This window comes from Hyaena hyaena, unplaced genomic scaffold (assembly GCF_003009895.1).
Source record: "Hyaena hyaena isolate Hyena2069 unplaced genomic scaffold, ASM300989v1 scaffold_361, whole genome shotgun sequence".
Taxonomy (NCBI): Eukaryota; Metazoa; Chordata; class Mammalia; order Carnivora; family Hyaenidae; genus Hyaena; species Hyaena hyaena.
This window is the reverse complement of record NW_024080991.1, coordinates 854,073-876,906: the sequence shown is the minus strand read 5'-3', so window position 1 is coordinate 876,906 and position 22,834 is coordinate 854,073. Positions and strand designations below refer to the sequence as shown.

Sequence of the window (22,834 nt, the reverse complement as noted above, 5' to 3'; positions counted from 1 at the left end):
TGTGTGTCAGGTCCTTTGGTTTGCTACTCCAGATCCACTCTCCACCTTGATCTATGCCCTAGGAGCCTGATCCTGTGGATGACGTCAATGGGCTCCTATGCCCTTCAGCTCGGCTAGTTGGGTTCTAGCAGGGCGACCCAGAAAGAAATCAGAGTGTACAAAAAAACTGAAGTGAGTGTATTGAGAAGGTCTTTATCTGAAGCTCCTCCTCACTTCTCTTTCATCTTGTCCTTTCAGGCCTAGGAATAGCACCAATTCACTGCTTACAGGTTCTTGCACTATCCTTTCTTGTGGCTCCACCACATCTTGCACACGTCTCTATAATGGTCTCCTTGTAAATAAACCCTCCTGTAATTATCTGAATTTAAGTATCCCATCTGTTTTCCTGTTGGGACCCAAACTGATACACTAGGTGAAGCTGATTTAAAATTATACCCAGTCAAATGCCAGTTCAGTAAAGCCACTGCAAAATTAGAGGCTCACTAGTACAAAAATAAATATAAACCACATGCCTAGAAAAGATTTCTGCCATCACTTTGTAAGCACATTCTACCATTTCCTGGGAATTAAAGTTCAGTGGGTACCACCAGAAATCAGTTAAGAACAATCACATTTGGGATGCCTGGGTGGCTCAGTCAGTTAAGCATCCAACTCTTGATTTCAGCTCAGATCATGATCTCAAGATTTTTGAGTCTGAGCCCCACGTCGGGCTCGGCACTGACAGCACAGCGCCTGTCTGTCTGACTCTCTCTCTCTCTCTCTCTTTCTCTCTCTCTCTCTCAATAAATAAATAAACTTAAATTAAAAAAAATTTTTTAAAGGAACAATCACTTTAGCAAAATCCATTAACAACCTGATCCTAGGATATCAAATTGAAATTGAACCTCTGTTGCAAAAAATTAAAATAAAAAAAAAAAAAGAAAGCCATAAGAAGCATTGCAAAGGAAAAGAGAAAACAAACTCTCATACCTTTTTAAACCAATTGAGAAGCAGTACATAGAAGCATGTGAGTTCACGGGATTGGTATCCTGTTTGGCTTGGGATCTTGTTAATACTACTGAGCTCTTTACATAATGGTACAATTTGAGGGTTAGTACCTGTGTTATATCTGGAAGCTGAATTGAGAAAAAATCTATCTGATAAATGTGAAACATAATAGCTTGGCCATAACTTGCTGGGAAGTATGTACCCACTGATAACTTCTCCAGATATGTGTATGGGAAGCTTTTCAGATATGGACTAACAATAACCCTCTCATGTGCTTACTGCCTGAAGCCTCAACTGACAAGCAAGAAAGAGTAGGGTAAAGATGATAGGTACTGTTAGCTAAACAGAGCATTTGTGGGCACTACAGGTCAGGCTTAGCAGCAAAGGTGTTTGTGTATTTTCTCAAAGGCCCTATCCATAGGATGTGGAAACTCCCAACTAAGACAGACAAAGCTATGGAAACTCCCAGAGTCTGAGGTATTAGCATTTAGCAGTTAGGGTGGAAAGCTTAGGACAACTTTCCTAGTTGTCCTGAGTAACTATTGACATTGTGGCCTGAGCTGATTCTCTTCTGCTCTAACTTAAAGTAAGAATGACTGAGTCTGAGAAGCGAAAAACAGTGGAAAGCCAAATAGGAGCTGGAAAACCACAGAAGACACAAGGAAGGTCTATCAGATGGGGGCCAGCAGACTTACAGTGGAGGCAGAGACTCTATGAACCTGGGGATGACCAGTTCTGACAGCCATTAGCCCAGGTAGAATGAGATTAAATTAAATTAAATCAGAACATGGCCAGGTGCTTAATTGCTGAGTTGTGATGGATGTATTACCTTAGAAAAGAACTCTTCTCTCTCTCTCTCTCTCAGAAATAAATGAAACATTTTTTAAAAAGTTAAAAAAAAAAAGAAAAGAACTCCTTCTCCACAGAGTACCCACATCTGTTTCATGTGTCCATTTCAGACAACAGAAAACATGAGATCTTATTCACACTAACGGTGGAGATCCAATGCTAAAGGTCCACAAAGACAGTCAGGACCTATGAGGTGAAATATTCAAATGGTCCTTCAACCTACCCTCAACTTCTTCCTTCTAGAACTCTTACCTCTCTGGGTTAGAGGTAGCTCTAGTTCTGACAGGCAGTAAAATCTTTCCCAGATAAGGTGCTCTCTCTCTCACTGGGGAGAATCATGACTCTATCTCCAGTGGCCTCTTCAAGCCAAGCCCTAGGTTCTGTTGTTAACAAAAGTTTCTCCTGGTTTCTAGCATAAAATTAATGCTGATCATTGACTTCTTGTGCTGATGCAATTTGTCCTTATTTATATATTCTTTTAATGATTTCAGTAGGAATTTGAGGACACAAAAGCTCTAGTTCCTCCAACTGCATAGAGCAGACTCAGACCCTAATGAGAAAAAAATGGAGGAGAGGAAGGAGCTCCTACCAAGGATGGGCTGCCTAAAATTCTTCACTTAGGATTTGCACTGACATGTAACATAGTCAGGCCCGAGACATTCTTCCAGACCTCCTCCCTGGTAACTTGTCCAGCTCACACCCACCCACCTATCCTGCTATCCCACCCAGCCCTGCAAGGCTCACCAGCATTCTCCCAGGAATTCAGAACAGTTGCTCTGATAGGACAGCCAGAAGAAGCAAACAGACAGCAGGAGCAGTTGGAGACCTAGGAGGAAAAGTAAAATAGAGAGATAATCTGTAAGAAGGAGGAGAGGTCAATGATATTCAATGATGTATACAATCAGGTAGCATGACAAATGAGAAGATGCTATATTTGGTAGTGAAGACGTGACTGGTTCTGTTTGAGAGAGCTGTTTACAGGAGAGCCAAGGACCATACCAAGTACTAATGAGTTTTCAGAGCAACTAGAATTCTCATACATTGATGGTAGGAATGATTTCTGCAAGAGCAGACAAAAAAGAAAATACAAAAATCAACAGTGTTTCTCTGAACCAAAATATGAAGTTTAATGAAAGATACTTTAACATATAATGTTTAAAATGGTGTATCTTCAAATATTTTTTTGTTTCCCCATATATCCTCTCTTCTAGGAATCTTATTATATGTATATTAGGCCATTTGATGATATCCCACAGATCACTAATAGTGTTCTCTCTCTCTTCTTCAATTTTTTTCTCCTTTCTGTGTTTTATATTGGGTAGTTTCTATTGCTATGTCTTCAAATTCACTAATCTTTTATTCTTCAATGTCTAAGCTGCTATTAATCCCATTCAGGTACTCTCCATTCCAGATGTTGCATTTTCATTTCTAGAAGTTCAGTTTCAAACTTTCTATAGTAGTTGTTTAAACTGTCTACAGATTAGCTAACACACAGAAGGCCTTCCTGCTCCTGTCTCACCCTCAGAAAGATTCCATTCTCTTCTGTTATGTTCTCAGCCATCTGTCGAAAGCCTCTCTACCAGCCCAGTAATCCAGGTGAAACACACAAACCAACCAAAACACTCATCGCTAATAACTCAAATGCATAGTGCTTCCTAGGGCTGTTACACAGAAGGCACTTGATAGATACTTGTTGAGCAGTGTCATTTCTTCTTGGAGTTTCTTTGGAGGAGAGGTCTTTCATTTCGTCATTTTAGTTAGCTTTCCGGCTCTTGTTGGTTTTAAAGACCTGTTATGCTCTCTGTTTCTATGAGCGTTGCTATATCCAAGAAGACTCTTTGACTTTCCAGGGCCTCTTTCAGAGAGTGTTTTTTGAATGGTATCCCTTGGTCTCTCTTGTTGGGACCTTGGTTATTTTATTTTCCTATTCGTAGTGATATTTGGGACTCTCCACCTTGTGTACTCTAGCTTGTTTCTTGAGGTAGCCGTTAGAAGGCTCTCTCAGTGGATTCTGCATCCTTTTTCTCCCAATCTCTCAGGTTTTGTAAGGTTTCCAATGGCTTCAGATCTTTTCTGTGTGATGTATGGGCGCGAGTGCAAGTACGGAGCTCCTTACTTCTCCGCCATCTTGCCCCCTTCTATAGATACTTGTTGGATAGTTAATAATGAAGAATAAGTCAACACCAAAAAAAAAAAAAAAAAAAGTCCAAATACAAAATGGGGAGAGGACCTGAATAGATACTTTTCCAAAGAAGATACATAGATGGCCAACAAAGACATGAAAAGACACTTACCACAACTAATCATCAGGTAAATGCAAATAAGACCACAATGAGATATCACCTCACATTTGTCAGAATGGCTAGCATCAAAAAGACCAGAGAGAGCAAGTGTTGATGAAGACATGGAGAAAAAGGAATGCTCGTGCATTGTTGGTGGGAATGCAATTGGCGCATCTACTATGGAAAATAGTATGGAGTTTTCTCAAAAAAATTAAAAAGGGAAATACCATATGATCCAGTAATTCCACTACAATGTATTTACCCATAAAACATAAAAACGCTCATTCAAAGGGATACATGGGATACATGCACCCCTATGTTTACTACAATATTATTTACAATAGCCATGAAATGGAAGTAGCCCAAGTGTCCATCAATAGATGAATGGGTAAAGAAGATGTGTTACATAAACACCCTCCCCCCACACACAAACTGGACTATTACTCAACCATAAAAAAGAATGAGATCTTGCCATTTCAACAACATGGATGGACCTAGAGGGTAATATGTGATGGGAAATAAGTCAGAGAAAGACAAATACCATATGATTTCACTTACATGTGGAATATATATATATATATATATATATATATATATACACATAACAACAAATGCAGAAACAGACCCATAAATACAGAATACAAATTCACAGTTGCCAGAGGGGAGGGGATGGGAGGGATGGGAAAAATGGGCAAAGGGGAATGGGAGGTACAGGCTTCCAGTTGTGGAATGAATAAGTCACAGGGATGAAAGGTACAGATTAAGGAATATAGTCAATGATATTGTAATAGTGTTTTATGGTAACAGGTGGGAGCTACACTTGTGGTGAACATAGCATAACACATACAGTTGTCAAATCACTATGCTGTACACCTGAAACTAGCACTGTGTGTCAACTAAACTTCAATTTTTTAAAAAAGGAAAAAATTTTTTAAAATAATGAAAACAGAAGAAATCATGCTGTAAGGAAAGGAGCTAGATAGCTTTGAACAGCAGGATCATTCTGGCACTCCTGAAATCTTCCTATGTGGGTGATCCCTTCTTGAGCTCTAATGTTGGGTCTTCCAGTGTTAATGCAGTGCTAAAGTCATTTATCCACTTCTGGAGAAAATGCTGAAAATTTGTTTAAATGAAAGAGTTACATTAAGAAGAAAGGCAGAGAGTCAAGAGAGTAAAAATTCCAACTTTTTAATCATTGGCTGAGCTAATGTTGAGTGGTTATATTATCTTGTTATCAGCTAAGAGAACAGACCTTGAAATTATTCTGCCTCCAAGAGAATGATTGAAGAAATCAAAGTACCAAGGAAGAGTACTTGGAGGCCTTCCCATTCCTCTCTTACTCAATTCCATTTCAATTCCTTGGTGCCAGCTAGAGTCATAAAATAGCTGTTATCTGGGGGTGTGAAACAGATTACCTTGTAGAGTCATATAGATTTTTAGAGCAAAATGGACCTTTAAGACCTTCCTGCTAACCACAACTACACTGATTGTAGATACTCCAAATCACCAAGTCACATGCAGTTGCCTGCTGGTCATGGCATCCAGACTCTGTGTTCTGCTGGATGTGCACTCAAGCCCTCAGTGAACACAACAGCCTATTACACCTCCCACTTCATGGAGAGGACATCCAGTTCCTCTCTCTAACCCTAACCTTAAAGTTTCCTTCCACACTCTATTCCCCAAAACCTGAAAGTTATTTCCACTTAGATGACCCACTGATGTCTCAGCACCAATGTGTTCTATACAAGAACTTTCTGTATCTTCTCAGATGCCATCTACTCCCGGTTCCTCTTTGTTACCTTCTGGGTAAAGCACTCCTTATACTTGTTTTTCTCCTCCTGTGCTCACTACCCCCATCCCCCACTGACACTTGCTCTCACTTGGCCTTGAGTTAAGCATGTGTTGGGTTAGATGAGGTCTGAGAGTGGGGCCCTCATGATGAGATTTAGAGCAATTATGTACTAGAGCTAGGAACACAGCTTATATTAGAGCTAAGGCCTTTGTTCCCTTTCTCCAGAGGGGAAGCTCCTTGAGGGAACTGTTGGTATTTGGAGTTGAAGGCCTAACCCCCAATATGATGGAATTTGGAACTGAGCTGAGTTTAGCCAATGGGAACCAATGGCAGGAGATTGGATGTCTTTTAGTCAATTTCATCAACTACCCCAGCACTTGTTCAATGGACTCATAAACAAAGCAGGCATGATAGCAGGGATGGAAGTTATGCATAGGATCTACAACAGGGACTTCTCACCAAGGCTAATCTGGTCTCTGCTGGTGGCAATTGATGAATCTACCAAGATCAAAGACCAACACTAAGTCTACAGTATGGCATCATTCTTCAGGGGCACTAGCCAGTCACCTGGGACAGGTTGATTATGTTGTTCCATCATGGAGGTGGCAGAAATTCCTCAGTGAATTTAACATTTATTCTGGATATGATGTCCCTTAATATTTTGTTGTCCCACAGTAAAAGTTAAGGGAAGACTTTAGCAATGCAGTTCAGTCAGGACCACAAATAGTTCATACACCTAAGCGTAAAGGTTTGAGTTATCAGATAAAGAAGCAGTAGTTGAAGCACTGACTGAGAGCATAGGGCATGTGATTTGGACAGGGGAAGGAGATTATAAACACCAACTACTAAAAATAAATAAATAAACATCAACTACTGTCTTGATTACCAATTAAGAAAAAAAGGTCTTAGTAGCGAGGCATATTTTTTCCTTGTTTTATTCTGTTTATATTTACATTTGTTAGTTTTTTTCTTCTCCTCCTCTCTTCCTTTCCTGTACTCTTCCATATAGGATGGAAACTAATTTGAGTAAAATGGTATGTATGGATACTGAGTACCTGAAATAATGAACTGCACCAGACTGTCTGCTGGAAACTCAGCTGTGCTTCTGTGATTCTCTACTTCTGTGCACCCCCAAGAGTTAGGAAGACTAGAAAATATTTCCTAGAATCCCTTAACAGCCATTTTCCATGTCAGAGTCCACAAATGAGAGGCACTTGTATGAAATTTGAAGAAGAGAAAAGAGACAACTTCTTCAAGACTATTCAGACTTTAGTACAATATCTATTCATGATAAAAACCCTCTGCAAATTAGGTCTAGAGGGAATATACCTCAACATAATAAAGGCCTTCTATGAAAAACCCACAGCTAACATTATACTCAATGGTGAAAAACAGACAGCTTTCTCCCTAAGTCCAGGAAAAAGACAAGGATGTCCACTTTCACCACATTTATTCAACATAGTACTGGAAGCCCTAGCCATAGCAATCAAACATCAAGAAATAAAAGGCATCCAAATTGGTAAGAAAGAAGTAAACACTCTCTATTTGCAGATGAAATGATACTATACATGGAAAACCCTAAAGACTTCACCAAAAAACTACTAAAAGTGATAAATGAATTCAGTAACACTGTAGGATACAAAACCAAAGTACAGAAATCTGTTGCATTCCTATACACTAATAATGAAGCAGCAGAAAGTGAAACTCAGAAAACAATCCCATTTATAATTGTACCAAAAACAATAAAATATCTAGGAATAAACTTAACCAAAGAGGTAAAAGATCCATATTCTAAAAACTATAAAGCACTGTAATAGAAACTCAAGATGATGCAAAGAAATGGAATGACATTCCATGCTCATGGGATGTAAGAACAAATATTGTTAAAATGTCTATACTACCCAAAGCAATCTAAAAATTTAATACAATGCCTATCAAAATACCAACAGCATTCTTCACACAACTAGAACAAACAATCCTAAAATTTGTATGGAACACAAAAGACTTCAAATAGCCAAAGCAATCTTCAAAAAAAAAAAATAAAACGTGGAGGTAGCACAATTCCAGACTTCAAATTATATTACAAAGTGGTAGTAATTAAAACAGCGTGGTACTAAAATAAAAACAGATACATAGATCAATAGAATGGAATAGAAAACCAGAAATAAACCACAAATACATGGGCAATTAATCTTCAACAAAGGAGGAATGAATATACAATGGGAGAAAGAGAGTCTCTTCAACAAATGGTGCTGGGAAAGCTGGGAAGCTATGTGCAAAAAACAAATGAAACTGGACCACTTTTTACACCATACACAAAAATAAACTCCAAATGGATTAAGGGCCTAAATGTAAAACCTGAAACCACAAAAACCCCTGAAAAGAGCACTGGTAGTAATTTCTATGACATTGGCTATAGCAACGTTTTTCTAGATAAGTCCCCTGAGGCAAGGGAAATAAAAGCAAAAATAAACTACTGGGATGATATCAATTTGTTTGTCATCCTTGCACAGGGGCCATGCTACTCTTTCTATTGTTCCAATTTTAGTATATGTGTTGCCGAAATGAGCATGCTATTGGGACTACATCAAAATAAAGTTTCTGAAGAGTGAAGGAAACAAAACAAAAAAGCACCCTAATGAGTGGAAGAAGATAATTGCAAATGACATATCCAATAAAGGAATAGTATCCAAAATATATAAAGAACTGATACAACTCAAGATCCAATAATGTGATTAAATGGGCAGAAGACATGAACAGATATTTCTCCAAAGAAGATAGACAGGCCAACAGACACACAAAACAATGCTCAACATCATTCATCAAAAGGGAAATGCAAATCAAAACTACAGTAAGATATCACCTCACACCTGTCAGAATGGCTACACACACACACACACACAGGAAACAACAAGAGTTGGTGAGGGTGTAGAGAAAAAGGAACCCTGTGCACAGCTGGTGGGAATGCAAACTGGTACTGCCACTGTGGAAGACATTATGGAGGTTCTTCAAAATATCAAATTTATAACTACCCTAAAATCTAGCAATCACACTACTCGGTATTTATCAAAAATTTTAAAAACACTAATTCAAAGTGATACATGCAGGATTATTTACAATAGATAAACTATGAAAACAGCCCAAGTGTCCATCGATAGATAAATGGATAAAGAAGATGTGGTGTGTGTGTGTGTGTGTGTGTGTGTGTGTGTGTGTGTAATGGTGTAATGGATTATTATTCAGCCATAAAAACAGAATTAAATCTTTCCATTTGCAACAACATGGATGGAGCTAGAAAGTACAATGCTAAGTGATAAAAGTCAGTCAGAGAAAGACAAATACAATATTATTTCACTAATATGTGGAACTTAAAAAACAAAACAAACAAGCAAAGGAAAAAGAGAGAGCCAAACCAAGATATAAACTCAACTATAAAGAACAAACTGATGGTTATCAGAGAAGAAGTAGGTGGGAGGGATGGTGAAACAGGTGATGGGAATTAAAGAGTATACTTATCATAATGAAGGGGAGAAAAAAAGCCATTCAGACCTTCCCTAATACTCTCCTCAAAGCTCTTCTAATGTCTGCCCCATTCCAAAGCCACTTTCATATTTGGGTTTTTATATTATGGCAATGCCCTGTTTCTAGGTAATAAAACCTGTATTAATTATCTATCACAGTGTAACTAATTACCTGATATTTTAGCAGCTTAAGATGATGAACATTGATTATCTAAGTTAACTCAGGAATTTGGAAGTGACTTAGCTGAGTGATTTGGGTTCAGAGTTTCTCATCAAATGTCAAGTCAGCCAGGGTATAAGTCATCTGGAGGTTTGATAGTGAGGCTGGAGGAACTGCTTCCAAGATGGCTTACTCACAGATCTCATTTTGTTGATTGTTAGCCCTCAGTTCCTCAACTCATGGGTTTCTGCATGGTATTAGTTGAGTGTTCTCATGACATAGCAGCTGGCTTCCTCTGAAAGTAGTGATCTGTAAGTGCCAAGGACAGGCCACTTTGACATGAACATATTTTGAGTCAAAACCAATCAAAATCCCTCCCTTACCCCACATTAGTCTCCAAGATCCAACCTCAACAACCAGACCAGAAAGCTGAAATTCTCTTCTGTCTCTTCTTTGAATTAAGACTTTGTCAATAATTTCCCATTTACCCCTCACCTTTCTAAAATACAGATGTGACTATGTTCCTCTTCTGCTTAAAAATGGAGACATAAATGGTACCCCAATTTCTATAACAAAGTCTATAATGGCCTTCAGGAAATCGGTGTATTACTGACATTTCTGTCATAGGTACATCATTTGGAGAACAAGCCTATAGTTTTAAATGGATACCCAAAATAGGAAGTTACCACAAAATGTCAAGAACTATCAACCTCCAAGGAAAAGTCCTGACTTGAAGGAGGGGGCAGGATGGCAGAACAGCATGGAAGGTTTTTTTGTGTCTCTTGTCCATGAAATATAGCCAGATCAACACACCATCCTGCACACCTAGAAAATTGACTTGAGGATTAACACAACAATCCGCACAACCTGAACCACAGAACCCAGCAGGTACATGACACAGAGAGGTGAACTAGGGGAGGGAGAAACCACAGAGGGCAGGGAGCTATTTTTGCTTCTGGAGAGAGGATGGAGAGGAGGTGAGAGTAAGGGAAAAGCACCCTCTCAAAAAGCAGCTGCAGAGAAATTGGAAAAATGGAAAGAGCTGCAAGGACTGAACCAAAAAAAAAAAAAAGGAGAAAGGAGAGGGTTTAAATTCCATTAAGACTCTATAAACAGGGGGAGCACAGAGTCTGAAATGCCACAGCTCAATACCTGGTGGTGCTTTGGTGGGAAGGGCGAATCCCCAGGAGCAGAGTGAAATATGAGGGGTCCTCGGGCCACCCGGGGAGAGGTGGTTCCCCTACGGGGAAGGTTCCCCTACTGTCTTGGTAGAGGCTGTATGGCCTCCCCACAGGCAAAGGTCCCAGAAGACCCCAGAGAACAACCACATTCACTGGTGCTGAAACAAGGACATTAAGGGTGATGCCTGGTGCCAGATATGTGTTGTGATTTAACATAATCCCTGAAATGCTGCTACATGATCGCTTTAACTTTTTCTAAGGGAGGCTGGCACCCAGCTTCAGTCTCTGGGCGTTGGCAGCAGCACGGTCCTGAAAATGTTCCTGGGTGCAGCCAGCACCCGGCCATTTCTCAGTGAGACCCTCCCCCAGAAGGTCTGGGTGGGTTAAAGCTTCAGGGCTCACAGTTGTGAGGGGTCGAGAAACACAGCCACATCTGAGATAAAACTCAGAAGGGAGATGCCACCTGGCAACCTCATGGCTTGGTCATGGACACTGTAAAAGCAAGGAGTGGACAGAAGCCAGACCAAGGAGAGGAGTGTGATTGCTGGTCAAGGAGAACAGAGTTCCGATACCAGAAACTGGGTAGCTAGTTGACACCATTTTCAGCCTTCCTGGGAATGCACATAACACCTACACCACCACAATAATCCAGGCCAGTAAGCTAATCAGCGCCATCTAGTGGAGAACAGAGCCACTATACTAAACCCTGCCCAACTGGGCCAACCTCGCTCTTCAGAAACACCACAAATCTCTCCACCTGCTGAGTTTACTGCTTCATAGTTTGACTTCTAGGGAAAACTGATGTAATTTCAACTATATTTCAGTCTGTTTACTGGTCCATCTATTCCAATTTTTTTTTCTTTCCTCATTCTTGAATACAGAAAATGAATAAACTTATTTTTATTTTTAATTATTAAAACTATTTTTAATTATTGTTCTACTATAGTTTTATACTTTTTGTAAATTTTTCAAATTCTATTTTACTTCCATCATTTCATTTTACTCTAATTCATTGTATTCATTTTTTTAAATTTTCAGAAGTTTTTCTCTTTTTTTTTCTCTTTTTATCTTTCCCTTTTTTCTCTAATATATCAAGCTCCTTTCAACAACCAGACCAAAACACACCTAGGATCTATCATCCGTTATTTGATTTTTTGTGTTATTTTTAATTTTTTTTACTTTATTAATTCCTTTTCTTCCTTCAAAATGAAGCAAAGGAATTCACCCCAAAAGAAAGAACCAGAAGAAATGACAGTCAGAGACTTAACACAGATACAAGCAATATGTCTGAACCAGAGTTTAGAATTACGATAATAATAACACTAGCTGGGGTTGAAAATAGGTGAAAATCCCTTCTGTGGAGATGAAAGAAATAAAATCTAGTTAGGATGAAATAAAAATGCTATAACTGATCTGCAATCTCAAATGGATGCAATGGCAGCAAGAATGGAAGAGGCAGAGCCTCAAATCAGTGATATATAGAGGAAAAATGAATGGAGTATAATGAAGCAGAAAAAAGAGGAAGACTAAGGCAAAAGAGTACGATTTAAGAATTAGAGAAATCAGTGCCTCATTAAAAAGGAACAACATTAGAATCGTAGGGGTCCCAAAAGATAAAGAGAGAGAAAAAGGGGTAGAAGGGTTATATAAGAAAATCATAGTAGAAAACTTTCCTAACTTGGGGAAAGACACAGACATCAAAATCCAGCAAGCACAGAGAATTCCTATTAGATTCAACAAAAACTGACCATGAACAAGGCATATCATTGTCAAAATCACAAAATACTCAGGCAAAGAAGGAATTATGAAAGCAGCAAAAGTTAAAAGGTCCTTAACCTACAAGGGAAGACAGATTAGGTTTGCAGCAGACCTATCCACAGAAACTTGGCAGACCAGAAAGGAGTGGCAGAATATATTCAAGGTGCTGAATCTGAAAAATATGCAGTCAAGGATTCTTTATTCAACCAGGCTGTCATTCAAAAGAGAAGAAGAGATAAGGAGTTTCCCAGACAAATAAAAATTAAAGGAGTTCATAACCACTAAACTAGCTCTGCAAGAAATTTTAAGGGAGACTCCTCTGAGGGGAGAAAAGACCAAAAACAAAAAACAAACAAACAAACAAAAAAAACCCCAAAAAGATCAAAAGCAACAAAGACTAGAAAGGACCAGAGAACACCACCAGAAACTCCACCTCTGCAGGCAACATAATGGGAATAAATTCATGACTTTCAGTACTCACTCTAAACATCAATGGACTAAATGCTCCAATCAAAAGACACAGGGTAACAGAATGGATAAGAAAACAGGATCCATCTATATTCTGTTCACAAGAGACCCACATTAGACCTAAAGACACCTTCAGATTGGAAGTAAGGGTATGGAGAGCCATCTATCATGCTAATAATTGCCAAAAGAAACCCAGAGTAGCCACACTTATATCAGACAATCTAGACTTTAAAATAAAGACTGTAACAAGAGATGAAGGAGGGCATTATATCATAATTAAGGGATCTATCCACTAAGAAGACCTAACAATTGTAAATATTTATGCTCTAAATGTGAAAGCATCCAAATATATAAATCAATCACAAACATAAAGAAACTCATTGGTGATAATGCCATATTAGCAGGGGACTTCAACATCCCACTTACAGCAATGGACAGATGATCTAAACAGAAAATCAACAAGGAAACAACAGGTTTGAATGACACACTGGACCAGAAGGACTTAACAGATACGTTCAGAACATTTCATTTTAAAGCGGCAGAATACACATTCTTCTCGAGTGCACATGGAACTTTCTCCAGAATAGATCACATACTGGGACACAAATAAGCCCTCAACAAGTACAAAAAGACTGAAATCATATCATGCATATTTTTAGACTACAATGCTATGAAACTCGAAATCAATAACAAGAAAAAATGTGAAAAGATAACAAATACTTGTAGACTAAAGACTACCCTACTAAAGAATGAATGGGCTAACCAAGAAGTTAAAGAGGAAATTCAAAAGTACATGGAAGCCAATGAAAATGATAACACCACAGCCAAAAACCTCTGGGATGTAGCAAAGGGGGTCATAAGAGGAAAGTATATAACAAATCAGGCCTTCCTAAAGAAGGAATAAAAGTCTCAGATACACAACCTAACTTTACAACCTCACATTACCTTAAAGAGCTGGAAAAAGAACAGCAAATAAAACCCAAAACCAGCAGAAGTGAGGAACTAATAAAGATTAGAGGAGAAATCAATGCTATAAAAACAAAACAAAACAAAAAACCAAAAAACAAAAACCAGTAGAACAGACCAATGAAACCAGAAGGTGGTTCTTTGAAAGAATTAACAAAATCGATAAACCTCTAACCAGTTTGATTAAAAAAAAAAAAAAAAAAAGGTAAGGATCCAAATAGAGAAAATCAAGAATGGAAGAAAAGAGATCACAACCAACACTGCAGAAATATAAATAATAATAAGAGAATATTATGAGCAATTATATGCCAATAAAACAGGCTATCTGGAAGAAATGGACAAATTCGTAGAAACATACATAAACTACCAAAACTGAGATAGGAAGAAATAGAAAATTGGAACACACCCATAACCAGTAAAGAAATTGACTTAGTAATGAAAAATCTCCCAAAAAAACAAGAGTCCAGGGGTGGAAGGCTTTCCAGGGGAATTCTACCAAACATTTAAAGAAGAGTTAACACATATTCTCTTGAAGCTGTTCCAAAATATAGAAATGGAAGAAAAACTTCCAAACTCTTTCTATGAATCCAGAATTACCTTGATTCCAAAGCCAGACAAAGATCCCACTAAAAAGGAGAACTACAGACCAATTTCCCTGATGAACAAGGATGCAAACATTCTCAACAAGATACTAGCCAACCAGATACAACAAGACATTAAAAAAAATTATTCACCATGATCAAGTGGGATATACACCTGGGATGCAGGGCTGGTTCAATATCCACAAAACAATCAATATGATAGATCATATCAATAAAAGAAAGGACAAGACCCACATGATCCTCTCCATAGATGCAGAGAAAGCATTTGACAAAATACAGCATCCTTTTTTGATAAAAACCCTAAAGAAAGTAGAGGGATCATACCTTGAGATCACAAAAGTCATATATGAAAGACCCACCGCTAATATCATCCTCAATGGGAAAAAACTGAGAGTTCTTCCCCTAAGGTCAAGAACAAGACAAGGATGTCCATTCTTGCCACTGTTATTCAACACAGTATTGGAGGTCTTAGCCTCAGCAATCAGACAACACAAAGAAATAAATGGTATCCAAATAGGCCAGGAGGAGGTCAAACTTTCACTCTTCACAGATGATATGAAACTCTATATGGAAAACCCAAAAGATTCCACCAAAAAAACTGCTAGAACTGATCCATGAATTCAGCAAAGTCAAAGGATATAAAATCAATGCACAGAAATCAGTTGCATTCCTATACAATAATAATGAAGCAACAGAAAGAGAAATCAAAGAATTGATCCCATTTACAATTGCACCAAAAACCATAAAATACCTAGGAATAAATCTAACCAAAGAGGTGAAAAATCTATACACTGAAAACTATAGAAAGCTTGTGAAAGAAATTGAAAAAGACACACAAAAATAGAAAAATTATCCATGCTCCTGGATAGAAAGAACAAATATTGTTAAAATGTCAATACTACTCAAAACAATCTACATATTCAATGTAATCCCTATCAAAATAACACCACCATTCTTCACAGAGCTAGAACAAACAATCCTAAAACTTGTATGGAATCAGAAAAGACCCAGAATAGCCAAAGCAATCTTGAAAAAGAAAACCAAAGCTGGAGGCAACACTAATCTTGGACTTCAAGCTGTATTACAAAGCTGTAATCATTAAGACAATACGCTACTGGCACAAAAACAGACACTCAGATCAATGGAACAGAATAGAAAATCCAGTTTGACCCACAAAATATTGGTATGGCCAACTAATCTTTGACATGGCAGGAAAGAATATCAAATGTAATAAAGACACTCTCTTCAGCAAGTGGTGTTGGGAAAACTGGACAGCAACATGCAGAAAAATGAATGTGGACCATTTTCTTACACCATACACAAAAATAAACTCAAAATGGATGAAAGACCTAAACATAAGACAGGAAGCCATCAAAATCCTACTGGAGAAACCAGGCAAAAACCTCTTTGACCTTGGCTGCAGCAACTTCTTATTCAACACTTCTCCAGAGGCAAGGGAAACAAAAGCAAAATTGGACTATTGGGACCACATGAAAACAAAAAGCTTCTGCACAGTGAAGTAAACAATCAGCAAAACTAAAAGGCAACTGACGGAATGGGAGAAGATATTTGCAAATGATATACCAGGTAAAGGGTTAATATCTAAATTCAATAAAGAACTTACCAAACTCAACACCCAAAATACAATTAATCCAGTGAAGAAATGGGCTGAAGAGAAGAATAGTCACTTATCCAAAGAAGACATCCAAATGGCCAAACATCACATGAAAAAATGCTCAACATCACTCATCATCAGGGAAATACCAATCAAAACCACAATGAGATAGCATCTCACACCTGTCAGAATGGCTAACATTAACAACTCAGGCAACAACAGATGTTGGTGAAGATGCAGAGAAAGATCTCTTTTGCACTGCTGGTTGGAATGCAAACTGGTGCGGCCATTCTGGAAAACATTATAGAGGTTTCTCAAAAAATTAAAAATAGAACTACTGTAGGACCCAGCAATTGCACTACTAGGTATCTATCCAAGAGATACAGATATGCTGTTTCAAATGGGCACATACATCCCAAAGTTTATAGTAGCACTATCAACAATAGCCAACGTATGGAAAGAGCCCAAATGTCCATCAATGGATGAATGGATAAAGAAGAGGTGGTAAATATATACAATGGAGTATTACTAGGCAATCAAAAAGAATGAAATCTTGCCGTTTGCAACTATGTGGATGGAACTAGAGGGTGTTATGCTAAATGAAATTAGTCAGAGAAAGAGAAATTTATCATATGGCTTCACTCATTTGAGGACTTTAAGATACAAAACAGATGAACATAAGGGAAGGGAAGCAAAAATAATATAAAAACAGGGAGGGGGACAACACATAAGAGACTCTTAAATATAGAGAACAAACAGAGGGTTGCTGGAGGGATTGTGGAAGTGGGGGGTGGGCTAAATGGGTAAGGGGCTTTAAGGAATCTCCTGAAATCATTGTTGCACTACATGCTAACTTGGATATAAATTTTTAAAAAGAATATTTGCAATAAAAAAATAAAGAAAATAAAGGGAATAAAAAGGCCTGACTCAACAAGGGGCAAGAAAATCATCACAATTTGGCTCCACCCTTATCCTCCCTTCCTAAACGTATGACACAGCTATGACTTGTCTTTGCCAATGCTACCTGTATGTTCATGCTTCCTTGCCTTTGTTTCTGTCTTTCTCTCTGCCTAGAATACCTTTCCCCCTTTTCTGCCAGGAAAATTACTCTGCATGCCTTGGAACCCAGCTCAAATATCATATCCTGGGGGAATGAATGATCTAAGCTGTAATGCAGTTCATATATACTTCTAACATAATTGTAATTGTTTCTTCCCTCTTCTGATTAACCCTGGACTGAAACGATCATATCAGAGTAATAATGACTTTTATTTAAATATATTTCTCAAGGCCTAGCATAGATCATACTAGGACCCACTGTTTGTTGGGTAGGTGGATGGGTGTTGGCTTGGACCACTGCCTGACAGAACAGGAACACCTCCCTCTGAGCCTTTCTCTGCAGACTCCCTATAAACTGAAGATCATTTCTTCTCAACCTAATGCTTTGCTTGTAATGAGTTTTGTACTTTTAGATTTTAGTGACTTATAAAATTTCAAAAATATTTTTGGAGAGCAACATAGGCTTGCCAATTTTTAATTTTCCAAGTAAAGACTTTAAAAAAATTATCAGTTCTCCACCAGGTAATAAAAGCAAAGTCACGTTAACACCTCAAAAGTATGAAGGACATAATCTCAGCCTAGAAGACAGCCTTTCGAATTAAATACATTTAGCCTTTTAAAAAGCTTACCGCATGACCTTATTTTCTCTTAATGCATGATGAAAACTTCATCCCTGTTTCTGAGTTCTAGAGTAATGCTTGGAAATCTCTGATTTAAAGCTTTGCTTCTGAGAGGCGGCTCCTGCTTTCTTCTTCAGGAATGAGTTTTAGGAAAGACAGGAATAGTCCTACTAGATCTCCCCATGGGTTTCTTTTTGCAGGAGTAGAGAGAAGAACCTAGAAACAAGAGACCAACTAAGCATACTGACCACTTACCATGTGTCAACCTCTGTGCTGGTCACTTGGCATGTGTATTAGGTGCACATGTGAGTTAAAAACTCAAGAATACAAGCAACTTTATCTCTTGTTCTTACTGAATTTATTTTCAATTTGAATATGTTGCACTAGGTGACAAATGTGATCTTAATTCAGAGTCCCTCTCCCTTTCTTTCCCTGAGGGTGGCATCTTTGATCTGGGGGAATGACTTAGTGTACAAGCAGGGCTAAATTATACCTCCCAAGGTCTTAAGCACTGAAAAGATTATGATGAGTCATACGTAATTGAAAAAAAATTTAAATACTTACAATTCATTATTTCCTAACAAAGTTTTGGGGTTTTTATTCCCTCTTTCCTGAAATTATCACCTTAGTGCTTTTTATTCTTTCATAAGAACTGTCTTACATTTTTGGGTAGATGCTTTGTTTGCCTGGGGTCCTTAAAAACCAGAGGGTTCATCTGGTTCTGTTCATTGGCCCTTAGCATCCACTTAGATGTACTGGATGTTATTGCAGCTCCATGCAGATCACCAGGGAGTCCTCCTTACCCTGTCCACACAAGACTGCCTCCAACCTGAAGGCTCTTTATGCCATATCTGGGCCACTCAGGGTTAGAACTTATCTCTTCAGTGTAAATTTTGATCCTTTTAAAATACAACAGTTAAGGGGTGCCTGGGTGGCTCAGTCGGTTAAGCGTCCGACTTTGGCTCAGAATATGATCTCACGATTAATGGGTTTGAGCCCCGTGTCAGACTCTATGCTGACAGCTAGGTCAGAGCCTGGAGCCTGTTTCGGATTCTGTGTCTCCCTCTCACTCTGACCCTCCCCTGTTCACGCTGTCTCTCTCTCAGAAGTAAATAAAACATTTAAAAAATAAAATAAAATACAACAGTTAATATTATCAGTCATCATACTCTGTACAGACAAAGGAATTGAGGGAATAGAAGGGTAGACGATAGACAGGGAACAGTATCACATTATCTGTATCACATTATTTCCATTGGCTCAAGTTCTATTTCCTTTTTGTTTAGCTTTCCTTTCTGATGTCTGCACTAGATTATAGGCCTCTGAGAACAACAAATCTGTTTTATTCAGTACTATAGCCCAAGAACCTAGAACAGTGCCTGGCACACAGTAGCCCCTCAGCAAATATTGTTGATCTAATGATTGAGAATGAATGAGATAAGAACAACAAAAGAGATGGAAGGGTGTCAGAGTGAGGAAGTTGGAAGAGCTAAAAATAAACTTCAATTATTTTATAATTCTGGTGATAGTTTATATCAGCCTTCCTTGGAAAGTTTTGCTTCACTGCAGCAAAAAATGTCTCTCCCTTCTACCATTTCTTGTGTTGTTTTCTGATTGTTGCCTCTGGGCTAGTTGTTTCTCTTGGCTAGAAAACTAAACCATTTTGGGTAAAGAGTATCAGTATATACTTTTGGAGCTCCCCAGGATGCACAGCACTTGTTGAGCTAAAAGATGCTAGTTGCCTAAATGAATGAAGAATGAATGAATGAATGAATGAATGAATGAAACTTTAGTCCTGAAATTCCAGAGAATCCCTGAGGAATAGGCTCCCTGTTGGGGGTTAAATCCAAAGTGGTGTCTTCTAGACTGAGTCTTACCCAGTCTCAGCATTCCACATCCACTTCCTGAGGTGCAGCACCTCCTAGTGGTAGTCCAGGGGTGCTGCCTCTTCCTAGCCATGCCCAAATACCGGCCTCTTGGTGACTCCCTCCCAGACTCTCCATCTTTTCACCCTCAAAACCTTAATGTTAGTCCCCTGGATGTGGCCCAGTAGACTCTGGCAGGTCCCTTCTAGTAATCCCAAGTACTGACAAGGTGAACAATGAATGGCTCCATTCCAGCCACGTTCTAGACAACAGCAGCACTTCTCAAACTTTAATGTGCAGATGCATCACCTTGGGAGGATCTTATTATAATGAAGATTCCGATCTAGTGGTTTTGGGTTATGAAAGAAGATTCTGAATTTTGAACCATCTTCCAGGTGATACGAAGGCTGCTGGTCCAGTCAGTACTGCACCTCTGTGGTGACCAGCAGCTATAGCAGCAGCAGCTCCCAGATGTACCAAATGTGACCAGGAAGCCATAGGGTTGACTCTTTATGCAAAAGAGTGATCTCAAGGGAACAGTTGTCCCCTTCAAGGACTGCCCCTTAAAAGTCAACACACTTATACCAAATATATATATATATATATATATATATATATGTTGCAGGAATGTTGACTAAAACATTTTTGGAATTGCTGTTGAAGCTTTTATCACACCTTTAAAACTCAGTGGTGACATCTTTTTCTTTGAAGGTGAATTTGAAAAGCAGTCAAGAAAACATTTCAAAATAAAATGTGGGATTATAAATATTGAGATGGATTTACTTACATGGCTTATAAATCAGCCCCTGAAAGTTATCCCCAAACAAGAGTTCCAAAAATGTTTAGAGCAGTTGGTTGGAGAAAGGGAAATGTCTACTTTGAAACACGTAGAGCTTAAGGACCGGTGTGTTTATTTCTAAGGAGATGATTTCATTACTAGTTTATTTAAGTAAAACTTAAATAGGGCTTGGTGAGTGGCAGGCACTGTTGCTTTACAAATATTAACTCATTTAATTCTCATAATAAGCCTGCTTTTATTCCCATTTTACAAATGAGAAAACTGGGGCAGAGAGACATTATGTGACTTACCTAAACTCATCCAGCTAATTAATGCTGGAGTCAGGTTCAGACTCTAGGCAGCCTGCTTCCAGTTCTCACAGGATTAATTATTAAACTATGCTAACCTTAAATAGAGTTAGGAATAGCCTAAAGAAAGAGTGTCAGCTACTATGGAGTCTATTGGAAGGACAAGAAATAAATTAAGTGACTTAGAGTGGAGACTGGAAGCTTACAGAAAATAACAAATCTGTCCCCAAAACAGAAACAGCTGGAGCTGGAATGTGTGACTAGAGAGTTCTTTCTTATAGGCCCTGCCCCTTTCCTGGTTCTGGTGCCTAGAAAAGACCTCAAGATGGAAGGAAAATCAAATTCTCAGGTTCACCTTCCATCATTCTATTCTTTCATGGTCTGAGCTGTCCTATTTTGTGGCTTTAAACTTAATCAAATTTAGGGAACTAGGAGCAGGGAGACCCAGGGAAACTGCAGCATGCAGCACTGTCTTGCTTTTTACATGCTGTTCAGTGAATTTTTGCTGATGGATTGTGAATAGAGCGGGCACTCCACCGGAAGGTCCATCTCTTCCAGAAATGCTTCCTGACTTGCTTTGCCACCCTCAGGTCCCCAGAGAGGAGCTGGAGAGGCTCATTCTTCACTCAGTCCTATTTCATTTCCTCCTTGACAGTGACATAGCCACCAGAAGCCACTTGAGAGCCAAATCCACAACTCACTTCCATTTTGCCTAATGCCAAATGACAGACCCGAGTTTGTGGAGTTTGGATTTTTTAAGCGCACATAAAACAAGCTAACAAAATTTGCTTTAGTTCTGAGATGGGTTAGGAAAAAATCTTCCCAGAGAAAACACCTCTCACCTAGGAGACTGTGTAAACGGAGGCCACAAGCACCGCTCACAGTGGCTATGGGAAACAGTGCCTCCAGTGGGGTCATATTTTTCATTTGTCACAGGATCTGAACCAGAAATGGTTCACTCTATTGTCTGATCTGCATTCTTCTAACCTTTAATAGATGTTCGCCATTTGTTCCTATAGCTCCTACACTCAAAATACTGAAGTTTTAGCAGGGTGAGGCTTTTCTGAGGACGCGGTGTGCGATCTGACCATTAACAGAGGCCAAATGAGGAAAGAGAAAGTATCCCACAGAACAACGTCCTAAAACATGCAGCGAGCGGGTAAGATGGAGGGTGGGCTGACTCACTAGCACTTGTAGAATCGGAAGGAGGAAGTAAAGTTCCAGAACTTCAATTTCGGCCCTAACCTAATATTAAGGAGCTGCCTGGTCACAGCCACGGGGTGCAGTGTGGCTCCCCAAATCTAAAAAGGACGCCCTAGCCGTGCCATTGTTCCCACAATGCCGTGACTCGGATTCGAACCGAGGTTGCTGCGGCCACAACGCAGAGTACTAACCACTATACGATCACGGCGCGCTACCGGGACGCCACGCAAAACCTTGTCTCCAAGTGTGGGTCTTCTGGTCTAGCTGGCCGGTCGCCTTGGCCTTCCAAAGTCGCCCGCGGTCCGCCAGGCCTGTGTGGCCCTCGCGCTGACCCCGAAGCGAAGCAGGGGCGCCGTGGGCTCCCCGGCCGGCCTCGGCAGGCAGTGCGCACGGATCTTGAAAGGACTGCGATGAAGCCATTACGCTCACGTAGTCTGTACGGACGCGATGCATCGGGGTCGCCCGAATGGTAGGTCCCTGTCACCCCCCCCCCCGCCCCCCTCGCCCCATGCCCTGGCGCTCACGCCATCTAAGGAGACTCTGGCGGGAACGGGGCTGTCTCTAGAATTCTACAAGAAGGAAATAATCAGTTCCGACGCACCCGCACAACTTCCTCCGAGGCGCTTGGCAGGGGTGGGGAGTGACGCAGCCTCCAAACTGGTGAGGCGGTGGGATCTGACCCCCGGGCGAGTGTGGACCGAAACCCAGAAAGCGGGAGACCAGCGTTGTCAGCGTAGTGTGAGCAAGAGGCTAAATTGGAGATCAGCAAGAGCCGATTGTGACGTAACAAGGGGGCGGGGCTTTCGATAGAGAAGAACCC

At 39.6% G+C, this 22,834-nt stretch overlaps 1 long non-coding RNA gene and 2 other non-coding genes across 3 annotated transcripts; all 3 read right to left on the bottom strand.

Annotated features, from left to right (window-relative positions):
• Window positions 1-2,585: 2,585 nt before the first annotated feature.
• LOC120243803 lies at window positions 2,586-22,746 on the bottom strand. Its single transcript, XR_005531394.1, has 3 exons — window positions 22,616-22,746; window positions 17,870-18,076; window positions 2,586-2,662 (listed from the first exon to the last, which is right to left on the bottom strand). It is a non-coding gene; the product is annotated as an uncharacterized LOC120243803 (long non-coding RNA).
• Window positions 8,375-8,482, bottom strand: LOC120243843. The gene has a single exon (XR_005531404.1). It is a non-coding gene; the product is annotated as a U6 spliceosomal RNA (small nuclear RNA).
• TRNAH-GUG lies at window positions 22,151-22,222 on the bottom strand. Its single transcript has one exon. It is a non-coding gene; the product is annotated as a tRNA-His (tRNA).
• Window positions 22,747-22,834: the final 88 nt, after the last annotated feature.